The sequence below is a fragment of the Entelurus aequoreus genome, linkage group LG07, assembly GCF_033978785.1.
Source record: "Entelurus aequoreus isolate RoL-2023_Sb linkage group LG07, RoL_Eaeq_v1.1, whole genome shotgun sequence".
NCBI lineage: Eukaryota > Metazoa > Chordata > Actinopteri > Syngnathiformes > Syngnathidae > Entelurus > Entelurus aequoreus.
The window spans coordinates 50,176,171-50,190,368 of record NC_084737.1 but is presented as its reverse complement, the minus strand read 5'-3'; the positions used below and the strand labels follow the sequence as shown (position 1 = coordinate 50,190,368).

At 38.3% G+C, this 14,198-nt stretch overlaps 1 protein-coding gene across 4 annotated transcripts in view; it reads right to left on the bottom strand.

The window, feature by feature from the left end:
• The window catches only part of tead3a (TEA domain family member 3 a), a 47,682-nt gene extending 43,229 nt beyond the window's left edge, over positions 1-4,453 (bottom strand). For 2 of the 4 annotated variants that reach the window (XM_062053847.1, XM_062053848.1), the window contains exon 1: positions 4,246-4,453. The gene's annotated coding sequence lies outside the window, so the exon portion shown is untranslated. The remainder of the gene's footprint in view (positions 1-4,245) is intronic. The other 2 variants (XM_062053849.1, XM_062053850.1) reach the window with 1 other exon arrangement.
• Positions 4,454-14,198: the final 9,745 nt, after the last annotated feature.

Sequence of the window (14,198 nt, the reverse complement as noted above, 5' to 3'; positions counted from 1 at the left end):
GGCACGTACATAAGACCGCTGTGGCGCAGTTGGGAGAGTGGCCGTTCGATCCCCACCTTCTACCAACCTCGTCACGTCCGTTGTGTCCTTGAGCAAGACACCTCACTCTTGCTCCTGATGGGTCTTGCATGGCAGCTCCCGCCATCAGTGTGTGAATGTGTGTGTGAATGGGTGAATGTAGAAATAGTGTCAAAGCGCTTTGAGTACCTTGGAGGTAGAAAAGCATATACAAGTATACCCATTTACCATTTACAAAACAGCGCATCCTGAAAAGATAATCAGAAAGTGGCTTGAAGACGGGCTGTCAAATATAATCTATGCAAAAGGTTGCCCAAAGCACCACCATTACATGTTATGTAGACCACAAGAAGTGTTTTAAATGTAGAAAAAAAATCATAATATGACTCCTTTAAGTCTCAAATTCCAAACGGCCATTTGGAAAGAGGCAAGTGTTTTATAAATATCTCCGCCCCCCCCATGGTTTGGATTAAAATCTTCCGGAGTTATGGGGATCCCAAATACACAATGACAGGTGCCAACTGGTGCGAAAAGTTGGTTTTGCAAATTACATATCACTTTAATTAGTGTTGTTTCAACTAAGTTTATGCAATAATTCTGTGCACATTAACAGTGTGTTCTAATCACTGGACAACCACGCTTGCCCAAAATTGTACATCAAATAGACTAATGTTAAGTTTTGATTGCCATTGTTGAAGTTGTATCATGATTGACATTGTTGAAGTCGTATTAAGGACACAAACATCGTAGTAGTGGTCTTCTCTGCACTATACAAAGATACATACATCCATCCATTTTCTACTGCTTGTCCCTTATGAGGTCGCGGGGGTGCTGGAGCCTATCCCAGCTGCACATGGGCGGCAGGCGGGATACACCCTGGACAAGTCGCCACCTCATCGCAGGGCCAACACAGATAGACAGACAACATTTACACTCACATTCACAAACTAGGGACCATTTAGTGTTGCCAATCAACCTATCCCCAGGTGCATGTCTTTGGAGGTGGGAGGAAGCCAACCAGGAGGGAACCCACGCAGTCACGGGGAGAACATGCAAACTCCACACAGAAAGATCCCGAGCGCAGGATCGAACCCAGGACTTTCGTATTACCAATCAAAATAGTAGCGATTATTTTTGCCATAATCGTCCAGCCCTAGGGGTGTAACGGTACGTGTATTTGTATTGAACCATTTCGGTACGGGGGTTTCGGTTCGGAGGTGTACCGAATAAGTTTCCACACGAACATATTAAGTAGCCAAAAGCTAAAGTCTTAACAAGCTGCTCCGCGTTCTGCCTATGCCTCTGTCAGTACTCTACACAGCACCCAGCATTGTCCCACCCACACAACCATCTGATTGGTTACACACGGAGTGGCAACAGCCAATCAGCAATGCGTATTCAGAGCGGTAACAACCAATAAGCAGGGCGTATTCAGAGCGCATGGAATCAGTGCTCCAGGTTATAATAAACACCTCCCAGTCAACAACTAGTAACATCACTATGAGCCCGTTGACCTTCTAGAAACCTAAATGGCAGCTCAGCTCGCTCGCAGGCCTGGCTTGAGGTGAAGGCTAATTATCTTTTAGCGTAACGTTAGCTCATTTCGCGGTGTGTGTTTGCGTGTGTGTTACGGACAGCAAAGCCCTGTCTGTCTGTTATTTCACTTTACCTTTTTCTGTGTTGATTGAGCTGTGTTGAAGCAGCAAAAAAGGACATTATGTTAAATGAAGAGTTTCTGTCTCTGATAGTTGATATAATAATGTAAGTGCATCATTAAGCCTACATGAACTCCATGGTGTTCAGGGATGAATAGTCTCTCCTATTGCTATTGTACTATTTTTTCAGCTATAGTTACATTAATCATTAGTAATGGAGCAGCCTAGTTTTGAATGGAAGGGTCCCTGCTATCACATGTTGATAAAAATATAACATTTACATAATAAAAATCAACAACAGGCTTCCCAAATGCTGTAATAAATAAAGGATGATGAGTTGACCTGAAACTGTTTAATGTTGCACTTTTTATATGTAGAAGAAAAGTTGTGTCATTTTATTTAATCCGAGCAACAACTTGAGGCAGTTTAATGTTAATTAACGTGGGCAGAATTATTATAGTGTTCCCAATGTTAAAAGGATACAGTCATTGTTTACAAATTTTGTAAATAACCAAAAAATGTGTATTTTGTTGTTTTTTTACTGTACCGAAAATGAACCGACCCGTGACCTCTAAACCGAGGTTTAACCGAAATTTTTGTGTACCGTTACACCACTATCCAACCCTAAATAAAGTAGCATATAGCTCTCTAACTTATATCTGTCAGTAGACTCGATATGAAAGCGCTACAAACTACAACATGGCTGACAGGGAGAAGATGTTGTTGGAGTGGAGGCACGTACATAAGACCGCCCACACAACAGTGCATCCTAAAGATACGATCAGAAAGTGGCTTGAAAACGGTCTGTAAAATATAATCTATGCAAAAGGTTGCCCAAAGCACCACCATTACATGTTATGTAGACCACAAGAAGTGTTTTAAATGTAGAAAAAAATATATCATAATATGACTCCTTTAAGTCTCAAATTCCAAACGGCTATTTGGAAAGAGGCAAGTGTTTTATAAATATCTCCGCCACCCCCCCATGGTTTGGATTAAAATCTTCCAGAGTTATGGGGATCCCAAATACACAACAACAGGTGCCAACTGGTACGAAAAGTTGGTTTTGCAAATTACGATCCCTTTAATTAGTGTTGTTTCAACTAAGTTTATGCAATAATACCGTGCACATTCACAGTGTGTGCTAATCACTGGACAACTACGCTTGCCCAAAATTGTACATCAAAGAGACTAATGTTAAGTTTTGATTGCCATTGTATCATGATTGACATTTTTGAAGTCGTATTAAGGACACAAACATTGTAGTAGTGGTCTGCTCTGCATCATACAAAGATCCATCCATCCATTTTCTACTGCTTGTCCCTTATGGGGTCGCAGGGGTGCTGGAGCCTATCCCAGCTGCACACAGGCGGAAGGCGGGGTACACCCTGGACAAGTCGCCACCTCATCGCAGGGCCAACACAGATAGACGGACAACATTCACAAACTAGGGACCATTTAGTGTTGCCAATCAACCTATCCCCAGGTGCATGTCTTTGGAGGTGGGAGGAAGCCAGAGTGCCCGGAGGGAACCCACGCAGTCACGGGGAGAATATGCAAACTCCACACAGAAAATTCCCGAGCGCAGGATCGAACCCAGGACCTTTGTATTGTGAGGCACACGTACTAACCCCTGTACCACCATCATACAAAAGATGTTTTCCAAAATTTAGGTCAGCATTTTTACATGAATCGAAGTAATAAAGAGTAATTGGTAAGAGTTAGGGTTGCATACAAATATTGTATGCACAGATCATGTTCCTTTCACTTTCTAAACAGTTCTCTACCGTCAAAGGGTCAGTCAGGTGTTTGGTGCAGTGGGGGGCCCAGTCTAGCACAGAACTAAATAAAGTAATGAGCTCAGCAAACGTTGACAAGACACGACTGTGACAACCACTTCGGCTCGAAAGAGAAGACATTGTGGACGAGTCATGCTTTAACGAGCTCCTACTGGCCGATTCTGAACAACACTAAGGGTACATGAAATAGGTTAACAATCTGAATAAAACCGGAAATAAAGTCTGCGTTGATGTTTATGTCGAGTCACTTTCCCTTGGGCGTAAAACTTTATTAGCGGAGATTAGACCTAGCTTACAAATGAAAGCACACTATTCGTAAGTTTGCTTTAGAAAAAGGAGGGCGGGCGTTCGGAATAACCCGACACAAAAGACGACAAATCACTGCAACGCCACAAAACTTGAGAAGTGTCTAGAACTGTGTTACTTGAAGCCTTGGGTTGACAAATATACGTCCTGGACAAGCCGCAGCTAATGTGCTTGCGCAGGCATGCTAGTTAGCTAGCCTATGTGCTAATAATACCTAGCCAGCAACTCCAGTAAAGTTGGGGGAGACGCTTTTGAGCAAAAAGTCCCCAGCATTACGTAGTGGGAGGCGGTGGGAAAGCGCGGAACAACAACGCACAGCAAACACCGCAACTCTGAATCAGCACAGCAGCGATGAGAAAAATGACAAACATGCCAAATATCCGAAAACTTCAGGCGCGCGGCGACGCGGCGGCGTGGAAGTTGCACAGCAGCGCACAACAAAGAAAGTTTGTTGGGAGGACGCTCACCTTGTCGAAGGTTCTGCTGCTCCGCCGCCACTGACCCAGACTCGCCTGTAAACTTCGACTTTTGCTAACCCCAATGGCCGCTACGAGAGACTACTACAATGTATTTGACTGGGAAAAAAAAGGCGGAATGCCAAGAATGGGGTTTGCTATGCAAGGAGCGCGCGCGCACATACACACGAGAGGCGTGGCGTCCCGGACACGCGCACACTCTAACATTTGGTGGAGTCCCATCACATTGAGCACAGACTCCTCCCATCACATTGAGCACAGACTCCTCCCATCACATTGAGCACAGACTCCTCCCATCACATTGAGCACAGACTCCTCCCATCACATTGAGCACAGACTCCTCCCATCGCGTCAGCACTACTGGATGGGCCTCATTTTTCCAAAATTAAACAACTTTTATTTTGAATATGGCTAAGTCAACTTTAACAACTTCCGGGTGTATAATTAAAACAACTTTACTGCACCTCTGTTCCTTCGTATATACTTGTTCTTATGCTTTCTGAACTCACTATGTTCACTGCTCGCTGTACATATCCTACCAAGTCAGGGGGGTCGGGGGTGGGTTGGGGGCGTGGTTAAGAGGGGAAGAGTATATTTACAGCTAGAATTCACCAAGTCAAGTATTTCATATACAGTATATATATATATATATATATATATATATATATATATATATATATATATATATATATATATATATATATATATATATATATATATATATATATATATATATATATATATATATATATATATATATATATATATATATATATATATATATATATATATATATATATATATATATATATATATATATATATATATATATATATATATATATATATATATATATATATATATATATATATATATATATGAAATACTTGACTTTCAGTTAATTCTAGCTGTATATATATATATATATATATATATATATATATATATATATATATATATATATATATATATATATATATATATATATATATATAAATAAAATAAATACTTGAATTTCAGTGTTCATTTATTTACACATATACACGCACATAACACTCATCTACTCATTGTTGAGTTAAGGGTTGAATTGTCCATCCTTTTTTTATTCTCTGTCACTATTTTTCTAACCATGCTGAACACCCTCTCTGATGATGCATTGCTGTGTGGCACGCACAAAAGTGCTTTCATCAAATGCACTAGACTAGTCTGGAATCTTCCATCTCTCCCTAGCATGGCCCAAAACCGGTCAATCTTTGCTTCCTGAGGAAGATCTTCACTGCCAAGCACTTGGTACTCCACTACTTCTTCCAGGAGGCTATCCAGGTCCAATCGCAGCTGCGGCTTGGAACTTACAAGCGTATTTCTTCATCTTACTCGTCGTCGGCGTCGCCACGGCTGTATCTTCCTCGTTCTTCTGCTTTGTCTCCTTGTTGTGTGCGCAGTTGTGCACTCTCTAAAAGCTGTATATTTTATTGTCACATATGCATGTACAGTAGATGTTATTGTCACATATGCATGTACAGTACATGGCAGTATTGTCCTGTTTAAGAGTGTCACAACATTGCTGTTTACGGCAGACGTACTGCTTTACGGTAGACGAAAACGTGACAGCTGTTGTTGTGTGTTGTTACCGCGCTGGGAGGACGTTAATGAAACTGCCTAACAATAAACCCACATAGGAAACCAAGAACTCGCCCTCAATCATTCTACAGTAATAACGTCATTGGGCAGTCACACTGTTTATATTGTGGGAAAGCGGACGTGAAAACAGGTCAGGTCTGCATGGAGCTGGAGGGGGCGTGGCCTCCAGCTCGGCCTGAATTTCGGGAGATTTTCGGGAGAAAATTTGTCCCGGGAGGTTTTCGGGAGAGGCGCTGAATTTCGGGAGTCTCCCGGAAAATCCGAGAGGGTTGGCAAGTATGGCTGATATCAACTAAACCTAACCCCCCTCCCCAAATCTCCCCCCGTCCACGTCGCCCCCCTTCCCCCCCGGATTGTAAATAATGTAAATAATTCAATGTATATACTCTGATGATTAACTTGTGTGATGACTGTTTTATGCTGATACCGTATTTTTCGGAGTATAAGTCGCTCCCACGTATAAGAAGGAAAAAAACATACAAGTCGCACTGGAGAATAAGTCGCATTTTTGGGGGAAATTTATTTGATAAAACCCAACACCAAGAATAGACATTTGAAAGGCGATTTAAAATAAATAAAATATAGTGAACAACAGGCTGAATAAGTGTACGTTATATGACGCATAAATAACCAACTGAGAACGTGCCTGGTATGTTAACGTAACATATTATGGTAAGAGTCATTCAAATAACTATAACATATAGAACATGCTATACGTTTACCAAACAATCTGTTACTCCTAATCACTAAATCCGATGAAATCTTATACGTCTAGTCCAGTGGTTCTTAACCTGGGTTCCATTGAACCCTAGGGGTTCGGTGAGTCAGCCTCAGGGGTTCGACGGAGGTCAAAACACACCCGACTCATCGTGTAAATACAAACTTCTCCCTATCGGCATATTACGGATACGGCAACAGCTGACTGATTTGCAGGTGTGTAATTTGTTGTGAGTGTATGCACTGTGTTGGTTTTGTTGTTTGAACAAGGTGATGTTCATGCACGGTTGATTTTATGCACCAGTAAAAAAACATGGCAACACTTTAGTATGGGGAACATATTCACCATTAATTAGTTGCTTATTAACATGCAAATTAGTAACATATTGGCTATTAACTAGTCATTATTAAGTACTTATTAATGCCTTATTCGGCATGGCCTTATTATAACCCTAACCCTCTAACCCTGACCCTAACCCCAACCAAATAACTCTAAATTAAGTCTTTATTACTTAGAATATGTTCAGCTAGTGTCCAAATAACTGTAAATTAAGTCTTTGTTACTTAGAATAGGTTCCCCATACTAAAGTGTTACCAAAAACATATATAACTTTGTCTTGAATTTGAAAAAAAAAAACATTTTATTTTTCACTAAAGAAGGGTTGGGTGAATGCGCATATGAAACTGGTGGGGTTCGGTACCTCCAACAAGGTTAAGAACCACTGGCCTAGTCTCTTACGTGAATGAGCTAAATAATATTATTTGATATTTCACGGTAATGTGTTAATAATTTCACACATAAGTCGCTCCTGAGTATAAGTCGCACCCCCGGCCAAACTATGAAAAAAACTGCGACTTATAGTCCGAAAAATACGGTAGTATATATTTATACCATGAATTGATTTACGTGGACCCCGACTTAAACAAGTTGAAAAACGTATTTGGATGTTACCATTTAGTGGTCAATTGTACGGAATATGTACTGTACTGTACAATCTACTAATAAAAGTTTCAATCATTTAATCAATCAATCAGGACCGAGCAGCCTGCTACACCTATGGCGCGGCCACCTTGGTGGGGCAAAGTTCCTAAGAAAGGCAATACATGTGGATATTGAATATAAATCATAATTTGCTCGTTCAGCTAATTGTATGCGGTTTACGTTCCTGTCAATGTAAAAACTTGTGTTATTCAGATTAAATTTGCGGTTGGGGACATCTCTGCGCTGCTGACCCATCTCCGCTCGGGATGGTCTCCTGCTGGCCCCACTATGGACTGGACTCTCACTATTATGTTAGATCCACTATGGACTGGACTTTCACATTATTATGCTAGACCCCCTCGATGTCCATTGCATCCGGTCTCCCCTAGAAGGGGGGGGCACACACATCTGTGGTCCTCTCCAAGGTTTCTCATAGTCATTCATATTGACATCCCACTGGGTTGTGAGTTTTTCCTTGCCCTTATGTGGGCTCTGAACCGAGGATGTCGTTGTGGCTTGTGCAGCCCTTTGAGACACTTGTTATTTAGGGCTATATAAATAAACATTGATTGATTGATTGATTGATTGATTGATTGATTGGTTGATTGAACAAAAAAAGAAAAAAATACCTGTGAAAGGTTATTCCGAGTGTCCTTGTTTTAACTGTATGGCATAGTGTGCTACTACAGTGCATCTGGAAAGTATTCACATGGCTTCACTTTTTCCACATTTTCTTATGTTACAGCCTTTTTATAAATTGGAATGCATGCATTTTTCCCTCATACTTTCACACACAATACCACATAATGACAATGTGATTTTTTTTGTAATATAAAACATAAAAAACCAAACAAATAAACAAAAAAAACACTTATATAAATAATCACAACCTTTGCTCAATGCACCCTTGGCAACAATTACGGCCTCAAGTCTTTTTGAATACGATGCCACAAGCTTGGCACACATATCTTTGGGCAGTTTCGCCCATTCCTCTTTGAAGCACCTCTCACGCGCCATCAGGTTGGATGGGAAGAATTGGTTTTCATCCAGGATGTCTCTGTACATTGCTGCATTCATCTTTCCCTCTATCCTGACTAGTCTTCCAGTTTATACTGCTAAAAAAAATCTCCACAGTATGATCCTGCTATCACCATGCTTCACTGTAAGGATGTTATTGGCCTGGTGATGAGAGGTGCCTGGTTTTCATCCAAACATGACTCCTGGCTTTCACACCAAAGAGTTCAATCTTTGTCTCATCAGACCAGATAATTTTGTTTCTTATGGTCTAAGAGTCTTTCAGGTGCATTTTGGCAAACTTCTTATGAAGGAATGGCTGCCGTCTGCCTCTGTAGCATACAGGCCTGATTGGTGGATTGTAGCAGAGATGGATTTACCATGAATTGATTTACGTGGACCCTGACTTAAACATGTTGAAAAATGTATTCGGGTGTTACCATTTAGTGGTCAATTGTACGGAATATGTACTGTACTGTGCAATCTACTAATAAAAGTTTCAATTAATCAATCAATCAAAATGGTTGTCCTTCTGGAAGGTTCTCTTCTCTCCACAGAGGAATTGTGTAGCTCTGACAGAGTGACCATCTGCTTTTTGGTCACCTCCCTGACTAGACTAAGATGAATGCAGTAATGTACAGAGACATCCTGGATGAAAACCAAGACTTCACATCCAACCTGATGGAGCTTGAGAAGTGCTACAAAGAGGAATGTGTGAAACTGCCCAAAGATAGGTGTGACAAGCTTGTGGTATTCAAAAAAAAATACAGTACAAGTAAAGCTTGTAAGTGTTCAAAAAGCCTTGAGGCTACAATTGCGGCCAGAGGTGCATCAACTGAACAAGGGCTGTGAATACCGAAGTACATGTGATGTTTTAGTTCATAAATTTTATTACATTTGCAAAATACAAAAAAAAAAAAAAATTCACATTGTCTATATGGGATATTGTCTGTATAATTTTGAGGCCAAAAGTTGATTTATTCTATTTTGGAATAAGGCTGTAACATAACAAAATGTGGACAATTTGAAGAACTGTGGATACTTTCCGGATGCACTGTATGTGCAGCAAACTGTGCAGGCATTTTTTCTTGTTTTAGTTGTTGTGCCTTCAACAACCATGAAATACTCTTATTCTTTGCCCCTACTAGCTTAGGCTGGCCATAGGCACGCAGCTTAAAGAGGCATGTCCCAGCTACCTATTCATATATATGATTCAGGCCCCCTAGAATAATAAAAAAAAACATAAATGGAGGTTACAAATAATTTCACCAAAAAATAAACTAAAACTACAACAAGCAGCCAAGTTTTTACATTAACTGGAATTAGTTTTTTTTTTTAATTAAATTAATTTGATTATTTAAGTTAAATTCTGTTTGGAAAAAAAAGCTTTTTCAAACAATTTTCCAATGTAGCTCAAAACGTGTTAAAATTGTCAATTATTCATAGCACATTCCACAACACTGTTAAAACAAACGAAGCTCAGAGAGTCAAACAGTCAAACAAAACAAATGTTGAAATCAGTACAATTTAAAAGGCCAAAATGTGTGCTCTGTGGGCTATAAAGCCCAATTAGTCGCATCATTCTGAAAACTAGCAAAAAATACAAAGTATGGATTGTACATTGAGATGACAAAAATAAAGAACACAAATGTATATTTTCAACCCGTGTCACCCAGTAGGGAAAGTCGTGGATACATTCCCAATTAATGCCACTAGATGTCAGTGTCACTTTTAGAGCTTATGAGAAGCGAGTATGAGAAGAAATGTGAACTGGTTAAGCGTGTTTGAAAACAGCCAAGATATGCAAGGTTTTGCGCATGTTTTTGGGAGGTAATTATACTTTAAAAGTAGATTGTTGTGCCAAATATTAAGCTAATATCTTTAAATACTTAAGGTGCTATTTAATTTGCAAATAGTTTAAAATAGATAAGATCCTGTGAAATGCTTACAGCCTGATCATTCTTTTTATAGCAGTTGCAATTGTGTTGCCATATACTGTATTCTTATATTGTGATTGGTTTTCACATGTATTAGTTGTGTATTATTTGTGTTATTTGATTTAAATTTTATTGATTTGCACATTTAAAATATGTGTATATACAATATATATATATATATATATATATATATATATATATATATATATATATATATATATATATATATATATATATATATATATATATATATATATATATTTATATATATATTAATATAAATATATATATATATATATATACATATATACACACACACATTAAATATATATATTAATATATATATATATATATATATATATATATATATATATATATATATATATATATATAAAAAATATATATATATATATATATATATATATATATATATATATATATATAAAATATATATATACATATATACACACACACATTAAATATATATATATATATATATATATATATATATATATATATATATATATATATATATATATATATATATATATATATATATACCGGTGTGTGGACACGCCCTGGCATCCGCCAACCACTGCCCCACCTATGGGTCAAATAGTTGTCATCCCCCTTGCCCCCCACCCGCTGCCTTGTGGTACCTTTGGGAGAAGGAAAGGCTATGGGAGTAAACCCAGACAGAAAATCAGGAGTGGAGCCCCTGAGGCGGCTGGGTGTCATTGCTGACCCCCTGCCGGCACACTATGTACACACTATATATACATACATATATACACATATATACATATACATACATAAACGTATATATACATATATATATACATACACGTGTGTATATCTATCTATATATATATATATATATATATATATATATATATATATATATATATATATATATATATATATATATATATATATATATATATATATATATATATATATATATATATATATATATATATATATATATATATATATATATATATATATATATATATATATATATATATATATGCACACTGTCAAGTGATTACAAAAATGCTATCATGATATATGTTCTTTATTCAGTTCAGTTCCGTTCAGTACAGTTGCTGACCATCAAATTAGATTTTTCTAATAAAGAAAGCATACCTTTTTGTGTGTTAGATCTACTCAGAGCAGACTAGCAACACCGATTCCATTGTAAACAGAGGTGTAACTGCTTCTTGGAGAACTGTCACAAGACTGACAAAGAGACTCAGAATGTTCAACTCTATCAGAATCAGAATCAGAATCAGAATCAGAATAGTTTTATTGCCATTGTTTGAGAACGGGTTCACAAACTAGGAATTTTTCTTGGTGCAAACGTGCGACATAAAACACATATAACACATATTTGGTATAAAAAGAGCTGTGACTGAGCTATCAGATAGACTTAGAAGGGATTCAAGGAATTCAAGGAGCTGCTGTTAGGACTTCTTGTTCATTTGCCTGATGGCCGAGGGGAAAAAACTGTTCAGGTGGCGGGAGGTGTGGGTCTGGATGGAGCGTAGCCTCCTGCCTGAGGGGAGAGGGGAGAATAGTGTGTGTCCAGGGTGAGAAGAGTCAGCTGCGATCCGACCCACACGCCTCCTGGTCCTGGAGGAGAACAAGTCCTGGAGGGATGGGAGCTTGCAGCCAATCACCTTCTCCGCAGCACGTACGATGCTCCGCAGCACGTACGATGATTTATATACAACATGCTCACAGTGGCTTGCACTCAGCTCAGTGAAGCAGATTAAAGCCTGACATTTGATCCTGTTGGACCCGCTGAGACGTAGTTACACTTTGGCCTATTTTCAGACACTGAAATTCGATCAGCAAAATAAGAATATTTTTGAAAGTTGCACTGCTGGCTGCGACATGGGATTTGACCTGGATAAAATTCAGTTGGACTTGGGCGTAAAACATGACTGACAAACTACATATACTACTGAAGAAGACAAAGGCGGCAACAAAAGGAAAAGACTGCAGGGTCGCTAAGAGACAAGAGGTTAAACTGTTGACAATCATTTTATAGAGCTGTTGACCTTTCATATATAGCCACCAGAGGACAGTATTGCCTTGAAGACAAATGTCATGACAGGCTATGGACACAACAAGTAAAATCAATCTTAAAGATATTACAGCAGTTAACATTCCTATCCTTTCAAAATTTTTTAAATTATAGTCATGTAAAAAAAATAACATGGTGTATTATTTACTTCTCTTTGACACTGATTAAATACATGGTATTCTCCCTATAATTTCTCCACATTATTTCGAGGGGATGGGAAGTAGTTTTTTTTTACATCTCCATTTCATCTATTGGTGTTGGGAAATGCTCTGGTTACAATTAGTTGCAGTTTTAATAATGAATAAATTCATATATTTAAAAAAAATATTTAAATTTGTTTTTTATAATGAAAACATACAGCACGTGGTGAGATTTGTTGGTACCTGGGTGCCAAATAAGTAAAAACGCACAAGAACCACTGAAATGCAGTAATTGGAAAATGAAAAAATAAATTCTAATACTGAAAAATGCACAAAACAAATAAAAATCAGACATTGCCATTAATTTATGGTTCAAGAAAAACAAACAAAAAAAAAACATACAATTACTGCAATCAAGCGCTTCTTGTAACTCTCAGCTAGACTCCTGGACCTTTTTTATTTGTATTTTTGCCCACTCCTTCTGAGCAAACTGCTCCAGCTCTCTCAGCTATGATGTGTGCCTTCTCCAGAGTGCATGTTTCGGCTCTTTGCGCAGATGTTCAATTGGATATAAATCAGTCCAATGTTTCACCCCTAGCCATTCTTGAGTGTTTTTGGCTGTATCACTGTGTGCATTTTTGGTCAAAGTTGTTGTTGGAGGATCCATGGACAGCGATTGAGAACAAGCTTTCTGACACACTGATATTTCATTGTACCCTGCACAGATTATAGACAACTTTTGTCGAATGCAGAAAAGCAGCCTTGGAACGTTTCCTCCATGTTTCACAGAAGGTATGGTGGGTTTTTTTCTGCATGCATGATTTCTGCATCTGCTTACCAAGCAGTAATTTTCAAAATTAAGCAAATGTCATGTGCAGTGTTTCACAATATTAGGTGTTCTATTTTGTTTTGTGGGCACAATAATGAGTCAGTCATTAGGAGTTAAATCCATCCTATAATTGAGTTGGATAAGGACATAACTGTGAGGCACCTCCACCTTAGTTCAGCAAACTTGCTTTGATAGTTGGAAGACTACCATTGCTTGGGATTGTGTTTACATGTGCCAACTGAATATGTCAAGTCTGGCTGGCGTTAGAAAATGCACTAAGAAGGTAATGTTTCATCATGAAAAAACTTTGCAAAGAAAAGAGCTATTACATCTTGAACTAATTACACATTTTGTTCATGCAAATGTAGCATTGGCCTATGCCACTAATTTGTCTCAGCAATGTATTTCTTCAAACAAGTGAGCAGCATGTGGAATTTCCTTGAGAAATAAAGCAAACGTGTCCCTATGTGAACTGGTTATGAACTGCAAAGGCCTCTGTTATCAGACACAGCTGTCACAGTCCTTAAATGCCAAAGGATAGGAGTCTGCATGATTTTTGTCTTTTACATTAAACCCAACACACCATTGTTAA